Below are 17,459 nucleotides of genomic sequence, written 5' to 3' on the forward strand. Positions count from 1 at the left end.
GGAGCTGCCAGAGGCCCCTTTGGAAGTCGGCCTCCTCCTGAGCTACGGCCATCAAAGGAGTGTGCAGCTGTCTCCTCTGGTCATTCATCCACCCAACCGTGTCCTGAGCGCCACTGTGGGTCAGGCCTGGTTCAGGACTTCAAGTGGGGGCCGGGAAGGAGCTGCTGTTTCTGGGTAAAGAGGCCCGTGAGAGGGATGTTTACAGCAGGTGCTTTGCAAGCTGAATCTCTAATAGCTTCCCTGTGACACTTGGGAAGAAAACTGTCAGCAGGCGGGGAAGCCCTTGCACACCAGCCAGCTTGCGTTTCTCCAGAACTGTGGCTTTAACTTCCAGGGGGGCTGGGAGTGTTTTCCAGAGGAGGCCAAGGGGGGCGAGGAGACCTCACTCACAGTCGGGGCCGGGGAAGAAGCTCCTTCTGGAGGGCTCCACTGCACACCTGAGAGGGGACGTCAGACCAAGGCAGTGGGCGGTGAGGCCCAAGGGAAGGCAGCCGTCTGAACAGGAATGACCCCTAGAGACCAGCAGCTCCCGTACAGGAAGGAAAACTAGGATCAGAGAGGAGGAAGAAGTGGTCCAGAGCCACATTAGAATGTCCATCTGATTTCCTGGGCCTGGGGGCCAGTGTGGAAAGGGGACCAGCTTGGGAGTCAAATCTGATATTGAATTCCAGTCCCACCTCTCAGCTACCGTGGCCTTTGGACAAGACGTGTGCTGCCTCTCAGGCTTGTTACCTCTAACTGGCTAATCAAAGGACCCACCATGATTTCCACGTGTAGAGGAATGAAGTCAGACCCTTACCTCACACCATAAACAGAAATTAACTTGCAATGGGTCAAAGACCTAAATATAAGACCTAAAATTATAAAATTCTTAGAAGAAAACATTCGGGTGAATCTTCGTGACTTTGGATCTGGTTTCTTAAATATGACACCAAGAACACAAGCAACAGAAGAAAGTATGGATAAATCAGAATTCATCAAAAATGTGTGCACCAAGGGGCGCTACGAAGAGAGGGAAAGGTGACTCACAGAAAGGGAGAAGGTTCTGCAAACCATCCCTGTTAAGAGTCTCAAACACAGATGCGCTTGCAGCTTCAGAGCAAAAAGATAATCCCATTCTAAAGTGGGGGAAGGATTGGAACAGACATTTCTCCAGAGATACACAAAGGGCGATGAACACGTGAAAATATCACTAATCACCAGAGAAATGCAAATCAAGACTGCAATGAGTGGACCCTTCATAGTCACTAGGATGGCCAGAGTCAAAAAGCAGAAAATCCCAGGTGCATTTGACCCATCTATCCTACTTCTCGGTTTATACCCAGAGTACGTAAAAACAGCATACTACAATGACGCAGCCACATCAATGTTTATAGCAGGTCAATTCACAACAGCTAACCTGTGGAACCAACCTAGGTGCCCTCCAGCAGATGAATGGATAAAGAAAGTGTGGTATATATATATATATATACACAATGGAGTATTACTCAGCCAGAAGGAAGAATGAAATCATGGCATTTACCAGTAAATGGGGGGAGCTGGAGAATACCATGCTAAGCGAAATAAGCCAATCCCCCAAAACAAAGGTCAAATGTTCTGATATTCGGATGCTGACTCATAATAGGGGAGGTAGGGGGAGAGGAGGCTCACCAGATTGAACAGAGGGGAGTGGGGGAAAGGAAGGGGGGTGGGGGAACAGTGGAATGAGTGGGACATAACATTCCTGTGTTCATCTATGAATACACGACCATTGTGACCCCACACCATGGACAATCAAAAGAACAGGAATTTCCTCCATGAATGTATGATATGTCCAAATACATTCTGCTGTCATATGTAACTAAAATGAACAAATAAAAAGTTAAAAAAAATGGTGCAGATGTGGAGATGCTGGAATTTCCACACATTGCTGAGAGTGGAGTGGAGGGATACAAATGGTGCCACTATTGTCAAACACAGTGTGACAGTTCCTCAGTAAGTTAAACCTAGGATCACACTATGATCCAGCCATCCCATTCCTAGGCACATACCCCAAAGGAGTGAAAATAGGTGTTCAAATGAAAACTTGTACTTGAATGTTCACAGAAGCACTCTATGTAACTGTCTCAAGGTGGAGATGACCCAATATTCAGCTGATGAGTAGATACGTAGATCATGGTCTATCTCTACCACAGAATATTATGCAGCCATGAAAAGGAATGCAGTATTGACATATGCTGCAACATGGAAGGATCTTGAAAACAAAGTCTCCGTTTATATGAAATACCCAGAACAGGAAAATCCACAGAAACAGAAAGCAGAGTAGCGGTTGCCAGAGGATAGGGCTGGTGGGTAATGGGAATGCCAGCTTAATGCACATGGGTCTGTTGGGGTGGTGAAAAAGTCCTGGACTTAGGTGGTGGCAACGGTCGTACAACATTGTGGATGTACCCAATAACACTCAATTGTACACTTTTAAGTGCATAAAATGTCAAATTTGTGTTTTACTTTAATACCATAAAAAATAAACAAACAAAACCAGAAAAGAAAAACCTGTTCCAGTGGTCACTGGGCAAACGAGAGCTGTCCACTCCTGTCCCCTGGTGGACATCTCTGCACTGGCAGCTGATGCTTCTACTGGTTCCTCCTGCTGCCCTGCTTGGTGGAGGAGGATGACCACAGCACGCACTCACTCGTGTAGCAATCTCTCATGCATTCATCTAGTCAGCCAATGTGCACCCAGCACTTACTGGGTGCCGGGTGCTGAGCTGCTGCGGGCATCAGGGACTCAGGGTCCTGCCAGGAGGGCCCATTCAGAGGCTGAAGACGGTCTAGGAAGAGACGAGCGGGAAGCTCAGAGGCTGGTTTCTGACAGCTCTTGGAAGGAATGGAAGGGGTCGTGCCTGGGCTGGGAGGGGCATCCGTCTAATGGTCACGATGGTCGGGGCTCCTCATTTTCTCTGAGGCCTGAAGGAGGCTAAGAGGAGGCTCCTAGAGCCCTGGGCTGCCTGGACCCCATCACAAGGAACAGCTGGGGACTGAGCCATGCCCTGCTGTGGAAGCTGCGTGGCTTCTGACGGGACTGTTACAGCTTTACTCCACGGTCACCGCGGTGCCTGGCACCTTTGGAGCTGCCAGCTCGACAGAGACACAACCGCACAGTCCCTTCCCCTCGCCCCAGCTCAGGGCACATGGAATGACAGGGCCACCGTGTCATGTGTCATCAACTATTCCTAACTTGTCACCAGCGGGCAGAAAACGGAAGGACAGCCCCTGAACGGAATCCCACTCCAACTGCCGGTGGCGCCGAGGCTGAGGCTGCAATGGCCCCGGTTCAGAGTTCTAAGACCTGGGAGGAGGTCAACACAGCCTGGACCCCGTCCTCCTGTGGCCTCAGGTGCCCTGCGTATTCCCCCTGATTCTTGTCAACACAGATGGTCCCCGACTCACGATGACTCCACTTACAGACTCTCATTTGATGATGGAGTCAAAGCCCGGAGGCATTCCGTGGGCACCATGCTTTTGAATTCTGACCTTTGGGGGGTGCGGCTCACATGGTTCAATACCCCTGAGGTGCCGGGCAGCAGCAGAGAGCCACAGCACCCAGCCAGGAACTGATGACCCGTCGCGGGGGCAGCCCTGTCATGCGGCCGACTGACCTGAGTTCCATGCAACGTTCTCCAAGCCTGGTGTGCCCTTGGCAGTGGGCGTGAGTGGTCAGCACCCAAGTCACCATCTGCTGTTCACCTTCAGCTGAGTGTCCAACACTTGGCTATAAAACAGGCTTGTGTTGATGACCTGGCCCACCGGCAGGCTGATGTCCGCGACTGTGCACGGCGGGGTGAGTTACTGCCACTCGAGCTACGTCCGCCTCACCATGGGCTCATCATGGCCAAGCCTCCCCTGGGATTGGAGGGACATCTGTACGGCCTGGAGCACCACAGGGGTCAGCTGGAGTGTGGCTGAGGCCGGGGTGCGGCTCAGTGGCACGGTGCTTGCTTAGCATGCGCGAGGCCCTGGGCTCCGTCCCCAGAGGGAAAGTAAAAAGAGAAAAAAACCCCACCATCTTCACTGCTCGAGAAAACAGCTGACCTGCATGTCCCTCCCGAGGCCCTCAGGGCCTTGCCCCTGACAGCATGCAGTAGGTGCTCTACTGACACTTAACGATTTCCCTGCCTGCCTCCTCTCGCCCCTCCTTGGGGTGCTCTTGCTCCCCAAAGAGCTGTCCTGTCACTCCCTGCTGAACTCCCAGAGGAGCAAACCCAGACAGAGGGGACCCTTCGCCCCAGGCCCAGTAAACCCCATGTCCTTCCTCTCCTTGTCCTCTCTACAGACAGTGGAAGACAAAACCCGGGGGACAGTGGCTATGTCCTCAAGCCCCGGAGTTAGAGCTGCAGACAGCTCATATCTGGGCTGTGACAGTTAAGCCCTGCATGGCTTTACACAGATGATCTGGGACCGAGTCCTGGTTCCTCACCTACAGAACGGGGTGATGATATCATGCCGCGTGACAGGCTCTCACCAGGGCTCCAGGGCGCAGTGGTCCGAGTTCACGCATGCAGTATGAGTGGTTGACCCCATGAATGTGCCAATGGTGCACCCCATCATGACCATCAGTCTCGCCGTTTGGGCTCCTCAGGAAACAGATGACCAGAGAGGAGGATTTGAGTGCTTTATTTGGGAGGTGACACCAGGAGACACTTGTGAGTAGATAATAAACTTCGGGCTTCCTAGCACAGGATGGTGGCGGGCAGCTGCCGCTCCGTCCCCCTCCACCTGGGGATGCCGGGAGTGGCACAGAAGGCTCTCTTCAGGGTCATTCCCCCGAGGAGCAGGGAGCCGGGGTGTTTAGACACCAGTGTCGGCCAGCCATTGGTCCCCAGCTGCTGGCCCAGGTGCCCACTCTCCGGCAAGTCTAACCTGTTCCTCTCAGGTTGAGTGGCTCAGGTGACAGAGGCTCAGGCTGCAGCGTCTGAGAGCGAGTGTGGGAAGGCCGGTGAGCGTGCAGGGAATCAGGAGCCTGGGCAGGCCTGGGTCTCTTTCTCCTCCTCCGTCATGGTGGCTGTTGTCACCACCACCGTCATCATCACGGCTGTCATTGCCCCTGGTGGCTGCGAGGGTTTTAGATGCTCTCTACGGGGCCTGCGCAGTCCGCGTCCACTCGGTCACACCACTTACGACTTCCTGGTTCAGCCTTTCCGCCACTAGTTCTCCAGTGGATCCAGGTCCATGTATTCATCCAGTTTCTGGCTCGTTCCTTCTACGGGGGGCGGAATTCTGGCAGGGCTCCCCTGGGTGCAGGACAGGCTCTTCAGTCACCAGGGGTGACTCCACCTGGCCAGGCAGCTCCCTGGGGACAGGCCCCAGCTGCAACTCACGGCCCCAGGCCTGGTATTCAGCGTGGCACCGGGCACACAGCAGGGCTCAGCTGGAGAAAATGACAAGAGAAGGATTTGTGTTTGCTTTTTCTTTTCTGAATGGAGCACAGGGCCAGGGGCTGTGGACAATGGTGCTGACGTAGCTGGCGTCTCCAGGGCCTTCCTGTGGGAAAGCCTCCGCGGACGGGAATCTCCAGGTCGGGCTCCTCAGGTGTGGAGGGTGCTCTCCTCCCACACCCAGAGGGCCCCAGGCTTGGGCCGCTCCCAGTCCCGTGTGGCTTCCCCAGGGCTGCAGGCCAGCGCTGCTGTGGTCTCCCCGCTGTCCACTCTCCCTGAGCCTCGGCTTCTGATCAGGGTGATGGTTTCTCCGGCTGCTGCTGAGTGGAGGAGGCGAAGCCCCATCTCTGAGGAAGCTGAGGCCCAACCATCAAAGCTGCTTCAGGGGTACCCAGGGGAAGGAGAAGACACCCTGCTCCATGCCTCTGTCCTGTGTCCCTGAGGGACTCAGGAGCCTGACATCTGCCATCGGGGGTGCCCGCAGGCTGGGCCTTGGCCCCAGTCAAGTCTGTGATAGAGCACAGAGAGCAGAGTGGGCGTGCTGTGCGGACCAGTAGGGGCCTCAGGGGTCGGCTTTGGGATAGGGACCCTCAGGGACCACAGTGGAGACAGGGTGGCCAGTGCTCCCGTTTCCTCCTCTGGGACCCTCGGTTTCCTTGACCTTAAAGCAGCTGCTGCCCTGCAGGTATGGCGGACGAGCCTGGGGTCTCCTGAGCACCTGGCTGCACCCTGGCTCCTGACAAGGACCTTGGTATGGGAGCCTTGTCGTGTGACCTCACGCTGGAGCACGGTATGAGAGGAGAGGGCTGCTCTTTACCTGGCTCAGCTGAGGGCTGTCAGCTGGGGACCTCTAGCCTGGTGGGTTAGGGTCGTCACCCTGTGGTGTGGCAGGAAGGTGCTCCACGCTTGTGGGTGGAGTTACGACTTGTCCTCCAGGGCCTGGGACGGCCCCCTCACCAGAGAATCATGCAGCCCCTCACCTGACAGCACAGAGGTGGAGAAGCCTGCCCTTGCAGGATCCTCTAGTCTGACCAATAAAACCCCAGGAGGCCCCAGTTCACCCAGTGTGTGTTCAGCAGGTTGGGACCTCTCTGAGCCTCAGTTTCTTCATCGGTTGAAGCCGGGTAAGAATAACAGTACCCAGCCTGTGGGCCGTGGGGGTTGGAGACGCCGCGTGACGCCGGCCAGCGCTGCGACAGTCAGTCTCTAAACACAGCCGGAAACACAGAGGGGGAGGACACCCCCTCCCCCCATTTCTTGATTTCAGTTCTGAACTCGTCCCCACGGGGCTCCCCTCCCACCAGAACCTCCAGGTGTGTGTTGTCATAGAAACCTTTCAGGGGTAGTGCACTTAAGAGCTCGGCTGATTTTTTTTTTCCTCCCCAAAATAACCCACCTGTCAGTCAAGCAGCGCTCAGGTGACGTGGTGAGACAAGTGACATTGTCTCCCCATCCTTGACTGCCGAGGGAGGAACCTACCTGGGGAATTTCCATCCCTCCTGAGGCCGGCAGTTAAGAGCCGAGACCGCAGATAATAGTAATAATGGCCGTGACAATGGATGGCCACCGTTTCTTGAACTTCCCCGGCCCGGCCATGTGCCGGGCATTTCACACGCACTGCCAAGTGCAACCTGGAGAAGTGAGCACTAGTCCCGGGCCGTCGCACAGGCTGGGCGTCGAGGCTCCGGAGGCCCAGGGTCAGGCTGGTGTGGGTTCAGAGGCCAGGTGCCCGTCCTAACCTCCAAACTCTCTTGCCTCCAGGGGAGCGCCGGAGGAAGGAGGCGTGGGGCCAAGCTGCCTTTGGTCCTTGTCCCCTAGCACCCTGACTCAACTTCCGCCCCTTCTCTTGGGCAGCTCTGAAGCTGGAATGCCACTCCCTGCTCACGGAGACCATTTTGAAGCTGCCCCTTCCTGGTCCACGTGCTCACCCCAGGAGTGGCTCCTGGGTGGGCTGCAGAGCCCGAGGCTGTGGGCACGGCTCAGCCTGGCGGCAGAGCTTTCCGTCCACCCCAGGACAGCGGCCCAGGGGTCTCCTGACCTCTTGCTGACAGACACCACCCTCCTGGCAGGCGGAACAGAGCACGCGTGCTCCTGCAAGGGCTCCGCGGGGCAGACACACCCTGCCACTTCTGTGCCTTGAGAGTCCACACACACAGCTCGCAGCCTCAGCTCCCCTCTCTCTAGCATGGGGGACAGCGTTGTTGGCCGAGAAGTCAGATCCATGGTAAGGGCTTGAGAACTGCGGTTTGCTCTCAATCCGGGCATGAGGTCAGCTGGGTGCTGGAGGATCTCAGAACTAATTCTGGGTCACTCTATGATGTCCAGAGCTTAGCGAGGGTCCCCCACGGGCGCTGGGGACCGTCACTGTGGAGTGGCAGCCAGTGGCCTTGGAGGCTGTGACTTCCATGAGGCCTTTCACCTGGCCCTGCTGATTCATGAGGCTGGGGTGCCACCGCGTGGTGGAAGTCAGCCAGGAGCCGGTGGGGACGCCTGGCGGAGAAGCTGGCCTCTGGCTCCTCGGGAGGCAGAAGCTGGCGGGGGTGGGGGTGTGTGGGGGGATTGGGGGGTGGGGGGGCACTATTTCCAGTCTTCCATTCGGATCCTCGTTCATGTGACGCATCCGCCACTCCTCTGTCTCCACTCTGCCCCCCTCAGCTCCCTGACACCCCCACTTGGCTCTTTGGCCCCAGAGGGCTTATCTCTCCCTGGCATTTGTCAACATTGTGATCCTCAAACCATGAAACAGCCCTCTTAAAATCCATGGCAGGCAGGTGTCAGAGTCTTATGTACTTTGCTAATGAGATCTGTGCAGGAGGACAAAAGAGCACAGAGACCCAGACTTCCTGGCAGGGAAGAGCAATCGGATCCAACTGCCCTGAGACATAGATTTGGCTAACGTCCTACCAGGCAAAAGCACTGACCCTGGGTGTCTCACAGGTGGACCGAAAAGCAAACGCCCACGTGGCTTTGGCTTTCAGGAGCCGTGACATGCTTGTGCCCTGATGGGTGGTGGCCGCGGGTTCTCCACAAGTGCTTCCGTCTGTGGCCACCTTTTTGCCTTACTTCTAGTTTGGGGTCACTGTGCCTTCCCCCACGTGACAGGTCTGTGTACCTGATCTACTGAGCTTTGCAGCTCACCCACAGTGCGCTGTGGCGCAGGTCGCGGCCCAGGAGGAGGGTCAGAGCTGGAGGGCCACTCCTTCCTGACCTCCCTGCCACCGAGTGACTACCCGGCACCTGGGAGGGGCTTGGAAAATGTTTACAGGAGGCCTGCGACCGGGCTGCCAGTCCTGCGTCCTGGAACTCACCCAGGAGGGGACCGACAGCACCACGGCAGGTTTGAAAAGACCTGTGATGTGGGAGGGCTCTGTGGATGGTTCCGGGGTGGGGTACATCCAGGCACACAGTGGCAGCAGGGGCCACTCCGTTAAGGTGGGCAGGCGGGAGAGAAAGGCGGCAGGGTGCAGGCCTTGGAGGTTCTGTGGAGGGCCGGGGGACACACCATGGCTCCTCACGGCCATGTCCACTGTGCAGCCTTGACACCCTGCTGACACACCATCCTGGAAAAGCAGGCCCCCCCTCCCCCCGTCAGAAAGGTGGGGTCAGTCCGCGGCAGGGGGCTCTCCTGTCACAGTCACGGGCTGTAGAGTAAGTGAAGGCCTCACACGTCCGCCTGGGGTGTCCTTCTGACCCGCACCAACTGCACCTGTGCGCTCTGAGGCACCCGGGGTCCACCTGGCCTTCCCAGACCCAGCAAACTCTCCGCTGCGCCCAGCCCTGGGGTCTGAACTGGAGACCTCTTCCTCCCCTTCTGGCCTCCTGCAGCTGCAAAAGGTCCGCACACCCCCCCCCCAGCCCCCCTGCATGGCTGAGTGCACTCTTTAGGTCCTCTGTGATTTTCCTGTTGCACAAACCAGGGGACTTAAAACAACAGAAATCTGCTCCTATTTTCCTCAAGTCCAGAGTCACGGTGTTGGCAGAGCCCCGCTCTCTGGAGCCTCTGGGGGTCCCCCTTCCTCTTCCAGCGGCCGGGGTCTCCAGGTGCTCTGCCACTGGACCTTCCTTCCTGTCTCACGTCTCCCTCTTGTTTCTCCTACGTGGACATCGGCCGCTGGATTTAAGGTCCACTTGGAGCCCAGGGTGACTCCCCGGATGAGGCCCCATTGCCAGGTCCCGGGGGTTAGACTGGGACCACAGGGCAGGCACTAGTCAACCTGCTACCATTTGTAAAGGCGGAGACACCAGTTTCCCTTTGTTTCTCAGGAGTGACTGGAGTCATCTGGAGCTCCAAAGTGTAGAAAGGAGCCAGGTTTCGGGGGGGGGGGGTCTTCCTGCCTCGGTAAAGAGGGGCAGGAGAAAGAAGGGACCGCAGCCTCTCTCCTGCTCCAGCCCCGTCCCCTCCTTCAGGACACTTGCTGAAGCTGCTTCCCACGCGCACTATATTGACTTAATAGTGTCTAGAAAGTCTTCAAAAATCACCAACTGAGCCTCAACCAGGCAATGTCCTTCCTGTCTCGGGTTTGCAACCCCTGGGTAGGTCCCCCTCCCCCAACACACACAGCAGGGTGCAGAGGTAGGGTCTGCTGCTGGACCAGCCCCAAGGGTGACTCTAAACAGGTTTTGGGGGACCTTGTAATGACACAGATCCACTCAAAGTGGAGACTTTGTCCCTCATCTTGCTGTGGGAAGGGTCCCCTTGAGTGATCTTGGGGGTGGCAGCAGTCACCAGGACACAGGAGCACCCCTCACTGCTCCTGTGGAGGTGGGTGATGGATGGCTGCTGCTTCTCCTGCCCACACAGCAAGTCTGCATCAGAATCACTCTGTCCCCTACTTGGCCAGTGGCTGCAGAGGAGCCCGGTCTTCCCAGCCGCGGTGGCTGGTTGTGCAGTTGATACCAAGGTCTACTGTGTCAGCCTGGGGGAGGGCAAAAGGACCCTCAAGGTCCACATGGAAGATTACGGGGAGTTGGGGCCATGGAGAGGAGAGTCCCTACCATCTGCCGCACACAGACCCAGGGGTCAGCTTCCCACCTCACAGCCTGCCCAGTAGCACGGGTCAGAATCGGCCATACTCTGGGAAATCGTGTTCAAGCAAAGATGAGGAGGTTAGGATTCATTTTGGGGTGTGTGTGTGGTCTTCCCCAGATGGTCCCCAAGCTGGAAAGGCAAGCACCCATCCGCTTGGCCCCTCTCCTGCCTCGGGAACGGTCCTTGGCTCACAGGCCTGGGGTTAGGAGGCAGACCTGATGGCGGGCTGGAGGAGGACCACGCCTCCGTGTTGGGGGCAGGCCCTGTGCTGCTTCAGGGAGGGATGTGTCCTTTGCGCTCTCTGTGGGCAGCCTCTGACATGGTCCCCAGTGATCCCCCTCTGGGCGGTCCTGTCCCTTCCAGAGCGGGCTGGACATAGTGACTCACGTCTAAAGGACTGGAAGGAGAAAAGTGATGGGGTCGGACCTGAGTCTCTGGGTTTGACCCCCAGTCTCAGAATGGGGGGGCGATGGGGTGTCCCCTCTGAGGTCACAGGAAGCCTGGTCCTCGTGAGCATGCTCTGCAATGTCGCCGTTAGGTCAGGGAGTCTTGGGGCCCACTGGAGAGGGCCCTGTGGCCGGGAGGGAGGGCAGCCTGGTCTAGGGCAGTGAGGAGCTGGTCCTGCCCACCACCAGAGGGCGCCCTGCAGAGGACCGGCCTTGGAACAACCCTGCAGATGAGCCCAGAGCCCTGCTGGCCTCCGGCGGCCTTCCAGGACCTCAAGGCAGAGGCCCCAGTCAGCAAAGCGGTTTCAGGCCCCCAGAAGCGGTGGGATAACTGCCTGCAGTTCTGTCACACACAGAATGGAGAACTAGTTCAGTCTCTGTCCCCAGCGCCCCCTCAGGGCTTGGCTGATGTGGAGGGGGCTGGGTAGCTTGCGTGGCCCCTTCTCTGTAGGGCTGGACTTTGGCTTGCTCTTGTGGCCGTCAGCACTTCTTGTAAAGAGTAACAGGCTGGAAACAAGGGTAAGACCTACCGTGGGCTTCAGCTGTCATTCTGCCTGCGGTCACTTGTTAAACCAGGACGCAAGAAAAGACCACTGACTCCAATTAAAATCAAATTAAAGCAAGCTTATTATTTCGACCGGCCGGGCTGCCTCTCCCACCCAAAACCGAGGGAACAAGACAGCCGCTGCAGCTTTCCTGCAGCCCAGCTTTATAGCCCAGAAAGTTACACAAAGAGGGGTTACAGATAACAAAACTCTGACGAGCAGAACACAAAAAGGCTAGTTTACATTTTTGCTGGCCCCGACATCAGAATTTATGAAGGTCATTAGAGTCTCAGAGAGGGTCATTATCTGGCCAGGGAAGGCCAAGATTTGTGAGGCATCACTAAAGTTCAGAGAGGGCTGCTAACTGTTGGGAGAGCCAGGCATGGGTGAGTTCAAGGCACGGGCAGGCATTCCCAGCAGATTCAGAATTTGCAGTAAATTATAGTAAAGCCGAAATTATCTTTTCATGGCTTTGTGGCGAGATGGCTCCCAATTTTAAGAGAAAATCAGGTTGGGTCTATGACACTCTCCCCTGGCCTGGAGCTGTCCTGCTCTGTCTCCGCTGGAGGGGTGTGGTGCAGGGCCTGGCAGCCCCAGACCCTCCTGAGGACTGGTTTTCCCTCTTGATTGCTTCTCCAGGTCTTTCTAGAATCTTTGGGCCATAGTTGATTTTATTTTTCTAAATTGGCTACAAAGTCATATTTCAAAGGTTGCCTGGTTTGACCCACTTGCCTTCAAATGCGTTTCTTGGTGGAGGGTGGCTTTTGGGTGTGTATATCGTTATTTTCAGTAAAAATATCAAAAACAAAAACAAAGCATAGAAATAACCCACACCGGTTGTAAAAACAAACCATCAAGGGTATCAACGAAGGGCGGTCTCTTGACCATACCTCTCCTCACCCAGTGCCCAGGGCTGGCCACGGCCAGTGGCCTGCTGTGGGGTTTGCACACACCAACTCATGTGGGTTAGGCCCTGGTGGCCAGGTGACCTGGAGCCCCAGATGGCCTGGACCCTGGAGCCAGACTTCCTGGTCCAAGTCCTGGCTGTAGCCCTCCCCACATGAGACCCTTGGCAGGTTACCAAGCCCCTGTGCCTTAGTGTCCCCCCCTGCAGATGGGGCCAGTACTCCCTGGCTCAGGTGGGAGTGGGACTTCACTGGGCAGGTGTGCAAAGGCTGAGAACAGATGGTGTTGCTGCTGCCATCCTGATGTCCCCAGGCCTCCCACAGCGTGTCCTCCTCCAGCTGGTCTGGACACAGGCTTCCCCCAGACTCTGGCAAACTGAGGATCACATCTCCCGGTGGGAAATGGCTCCGCAGCGCTCCTCTGCGGCACTGCCAGGCAACCGGCAGCAGGTCAGCGCCATCACCACGGCTGCTCTCGGCCTCCTGCCGCCTCCCCCGCGTGGTCCACTGGGCCCAGGAGTTTAGGTGCAGGGGGTGGGGACCACGTGCTGGGAATCCCGTGTCCACATCCCCGACCTGCCCACCTCTGGAGCCTTGAGTCAGCAAGCGATGGGGCAGCAGGTTTCATGAACTGCGTTTGGCCAAGGCCACCTCCAGCTGCGGGAGGACAAGTGCATTTTAATCCCACAACTCGGCTTAAAGCCGCCGAGCCCCTCTGCCGAAAGCCAGCTCAAGACCATCCCCGCTGACCTCTCAGCCGAGGAGATGGATTGTTGCTTAGTGTGCTTGTCCGCTGCCCTGGGCTCAGCCCTGGGTCCCGCTGCCGTCAATCGCCCACGGTGGCTCTCCTCCCAATCCTCACACCCCTTCCTGACATCTCAGCCATATTCTCCTATCATTAGGAATCACAGTCCCCGAATGCCAGACCCATGTGACAAGGGTTGGTGATGCTGCAAGGACAGAAGTCAGCCACCCTTCAGAGCCCAGGCACCAGTTTTGAAACAGGCCAGAGACCCCCACTCAGAAGACCCTTACCATAATGAAGCAGAGACCCCACCATGTTTGTGGCATGTGAGTTCCTCTTCTCATCAGAGGGCTTCTGCACAGGACATCGGCTCTCAGCAAAAATCTGCAGAAGGCAGTGTGGTCTGTAGCTTCCTCTTTGTTTTGGGAGACCCCCGTCTGTCTAGAGGATGGAATGAGATGCCCTTGTCGTGTGACCCTCAGAGCCCCGCCCCCCACACTGGGTCTAAAGTTCCAAGACTGTCCATATCATGGTTCAGAGGAAGAATTCTTAGGTAAGCGCCACCTCAGACCCTGGAGTCAATACACCCGCTTCCTGAGAATTCCTCCCGTGTCCAGCCTCTCCTGAGGGGTCGGCTCTGTCCCCTTTTGATTTAGATCTTACCAGAGCCCTTTGTGGTCTTTAAAATTCACCAAACTACCAGGCTGGTTTCTCCATCTGTTTGTGGAGAGTCCATCAATAACAAGGACTGGCTCACGGACTTAGAAATGACCAGGTGGCCGCCCCAGAGAGCCTGGGCAGAATCACTGAGCAGTGCTGGAGAAGGCAACGGTGCTGGCACCCATCGTGGGCCACCCGTGGGGAAAGGCGTCTGGAAGGGCTCCCGCCTGGAGGTGTTGCGGGCCCTGACCCGGTGCACACCCCGGATGTGGAAGGCTCCACTCTCCATCACTCTGCCTAGCACCCAGAGGACGCAGACGGGACACGGCACCGCCCACCTGGAGCACCAGCTCCCAGCCACCGGACTTGTTCCCCCGGGTACCACTCAGGGCACAGAGGGCTGCCGCAGTGGGCTGTGGAGGGCAGACACAGCAAGTCTGCTTACCCCACAGTCACCAGGCCCCTGGTCTAGGTCAGCTCTGCATGAGTTTCACAGGACAGGGGCAGACACGTCCACTTTCATCTTAACTCTGATCTGAAGAACACATCCTTGATGACGTGTGGGGGAGGTGATTTGGGATACTGTCCCGAGGCGGAGTTCTTTGGGAACATTTCCCCGTGGGCACCCCTGGTCTGTGTGGTGGTAAGTCGGATTTGTCTGGCATCATTGCCTGCTGGAGGAATCACCGTGAGCAATCTCTCCCCATCGAAAGTCACCTCCCTGGTGGCAGTTCTCGGCCAGGGTCAGGGGTGTGGAGAATGACTTGCTGTTTCTCTGAGGGCCTCCAGGGTCCTTCCAAGTGACCTTTGTGTACAACAGGAAGCCTGGTTTGAAGTCAGGCCTGTTCAATTTGACTTTTCAAGTCTGTTCTTTCTCCAGCAACTCCTCCAGGATGGGGCGACAACTGGGATTCAGTTTATTTCTGGAGGTGAGTTACGTGCAGTTCAGCGACCACCACAGAAAGTCTTCAGGAAGCTTCCAGCAGCCATCCTTACGATGGGGCCCTAATGGCCCAAGAGGGTAGATTCAAGTTTCAGGCCACACGACAAATGGTGGACGGATAAAGAAGTAGAGACCAGGGTGCACCATCTCCTCTTAAGGAAAGGTCCCCAGATGGCTCCACGACACCTCCTCTCACATCCTTTAGCTGTGGGTCATGCTAGTTGCAAGGAGGGCTCGGGAATGAAGCTTTTAATTCTTGGTAGGCATAAGTCCAGCAGAGCTGTCATACAGCCATGGGAGAAGAGGGGACTGGATACTACCCATGCCTCCGGGAGCAAGGTGAGGCTGGAAAGGTCAGCAGGACCCAGATGGAGAGTTTGAAAGGACCCTAAAGGTGACGGGAAGCCTGTGAGGACGTGAATCACTTCGGCGTCATGGTGATAACCTTCCCAGACCCCAGCCACACTCTGATCGGCCCCGTGAGGTACCTGAGCACCCGAGATGGCCAGGGACATCGAGTCTGCTGTTCTCCACCTTCTCGGCACACCTGTCCTTCCTTCCTTTGTTCAACAAACGTCTGCAGCTTTGAGCACTTGCTATGGGGCAGGCAGTGGACAGGTCTCTCTGCCCTGCTAGAGCACACAGTCTGGTGGGGCAGGTGGACATTAAGCACTTAAACAGGTAAAATATCTAGTCTGCCAGAGAGGGAGAAGGCTAGGGAGGACAGGGAGCGCTGGGGCATGGAGAGATTGCTGGACAGACGATGGTCAGGGTTAAAGGTAAAATTTCTAAGCTGATTCTAAGCCGCAGAGCCTGAGTTAAAGTGTAAAAGACCAGGCATTGTAAAGTTTCTAAACTGCAGGGCTTGGGTTAAAGAGTAAAAGACCAAGTATTGTTAAAATTCCCCTGCTACCCCCAAAACCTGTAATCCCTGTAGCTGTTAGGACAATACCCGAACTGCCCAGTAAATATTCTCACTGACTCCTCTGGTTGTCTAATAACTTGGGATTCTGTGTAATATGTCACGTAGGCATCGCAGGACCTAAACCAATCAGTTTGAATGTGTACCCCGCTTAGGGGTGACCAATCACCCCTGCCCAATCTGTTCCCGCCAATGAATGTACTAATCATGTCCCAGAGTTGTTGTTCAATTTTCCCGCGCCTCATGATGGTTTGTTCTGATGTATGCAAAGCCCCCACCCCCTCCAAAAATTGTACTTAAGCACTGCCTGACCTCTGCTCTGGGCTCTGGGCTGCTCTATCTTCCTGAGTGAGCCTGGAGCCTCAGCATGCTGAATCAATAAAACCCCTTCTGCCAATTGCATGAAGCCGGTCTCTTCTGGTCTCTTCCTCCTACGCTTCACCAGACCCTTACAAGGGGAGGCCTCTCCACAGAGGCAACCGCGGAGCCAAGGCCTGGAGGAGGTGGGGAACTGGGTGAGGCAGGAGGGCGTCTAGGGAGAAAGCATCTCGAGCCCACGGAGCAGCCCATGTGCAGGGCTTGGAGGGGATCAGGCTGGGGCTGGAGGGGCTGAGTGGGAGGTGAGATAGGGATGGACCAGAGCAGAGGAGGGACTTGATCCCATCCTTGGTTTCTTTTGTATTGATTTTTTTAAAAGTCGGCTTATTTCATTATAGTGTGGAATCCACTGTGACTTTTGTTTTTGAAGATCGCTCTACTTGCTTCATTCCCCCAAGTTTAAAGACAAAATCTCCCAAGGGTGAGGACACCACCTCCCTCAGGCCCTCCCCACCAGTCCAAGACCCCTGGGGAAACTGAGAAGTCTCTCAGCGGACTAGAGAGAAAGCCAGGGCCTGACTCAGGTCCCAAGCTGCCCTGCTGTCTCGCTTCTGTACTGTCCTAGGAGATTTCAGGAAATACAATCTGTTTCCTTCAAAATAACTTTTTTTTTCTTATTTGCATTGCTCGGTCACCCCATCAACCCCCGTGTTTTATCAACAACAGCCACGAAATGGATGTTGACTCATTGCTGTTTTGAAAAGAGAAATCTATTTAGAAGTAATCAATCAAAGGGCGCCAGCTGAGGCTGTGTGTGTGTGTGTGTGTGTGTGTGTGTGTGTGTGTCTTCACACGCTCAGACAGGCACAAGTGCTCTACACCTGTGAGAACTTCCTCGTGCCAGGCAAAGTGGACGAGTCTCTCTGGCCTGCCTGTTTCCGATCGATCGTGTGTTCACTGGGTTGTGAGTTCTGTGGTGAGCACCGCTGTGTGTTTCACCCACCTCCGCTCACCTTTTGCCAGGCCACTTGATCCCTCTGCACTCCCCAGTCCTGTTCTCCGTTAACACCCATTGCTACCTGGCACACTGTGCTTCTATTGTATCTCTGGCTTTCATTGCCTCTTCCCCAACAGAATGAGGGCAGGAACTTTCTCTCCTTCCCTCCTGCCCTGCACCTAGGATAGTGTGATACCCAACAGGCACTGGATGAATACTTGTTAAGAACAAATATCCTTCAATAAATTCTCGGGGGGGTCTGCGGATCTACAGGTGCACACTTGTGTGTATCTGTCTTGGCACCTGCATGGGCACACGGGTGTGGAATGTCCGTCTGCACGTGTCCGCATGTCTGCTTGAGCCTCCTGCCTGTTAATGTGCCTCTGGGGTTTGCTTGGCTGCCCTGGTTGCCTACAGATCAGACTGATGCTGAGTTGTCGGCCAAGGCTGCAGTTGTTGGCAAACATGGGTGAGGCAGCTTTGGGCACTTGCAAACTTGCGGCTCATTGGCCAGGACCATGTGACAGTGATGACC

The sequence above is a fragment of the Callospermophilus lateralis genome, chromosome 19 (assembly GCF_048772815.1).
Source record: "Callospermophilus lateralis isolate mCalLat2 chromosome 19, mCalLat2.hap1, whole genome shotgun sequence".
NCBI lineage: Eukaryota > Metazoa > Chordata > Mammalia > Rodentia > Sciuridae > Callospermophilus > Callospermophilus lateralis.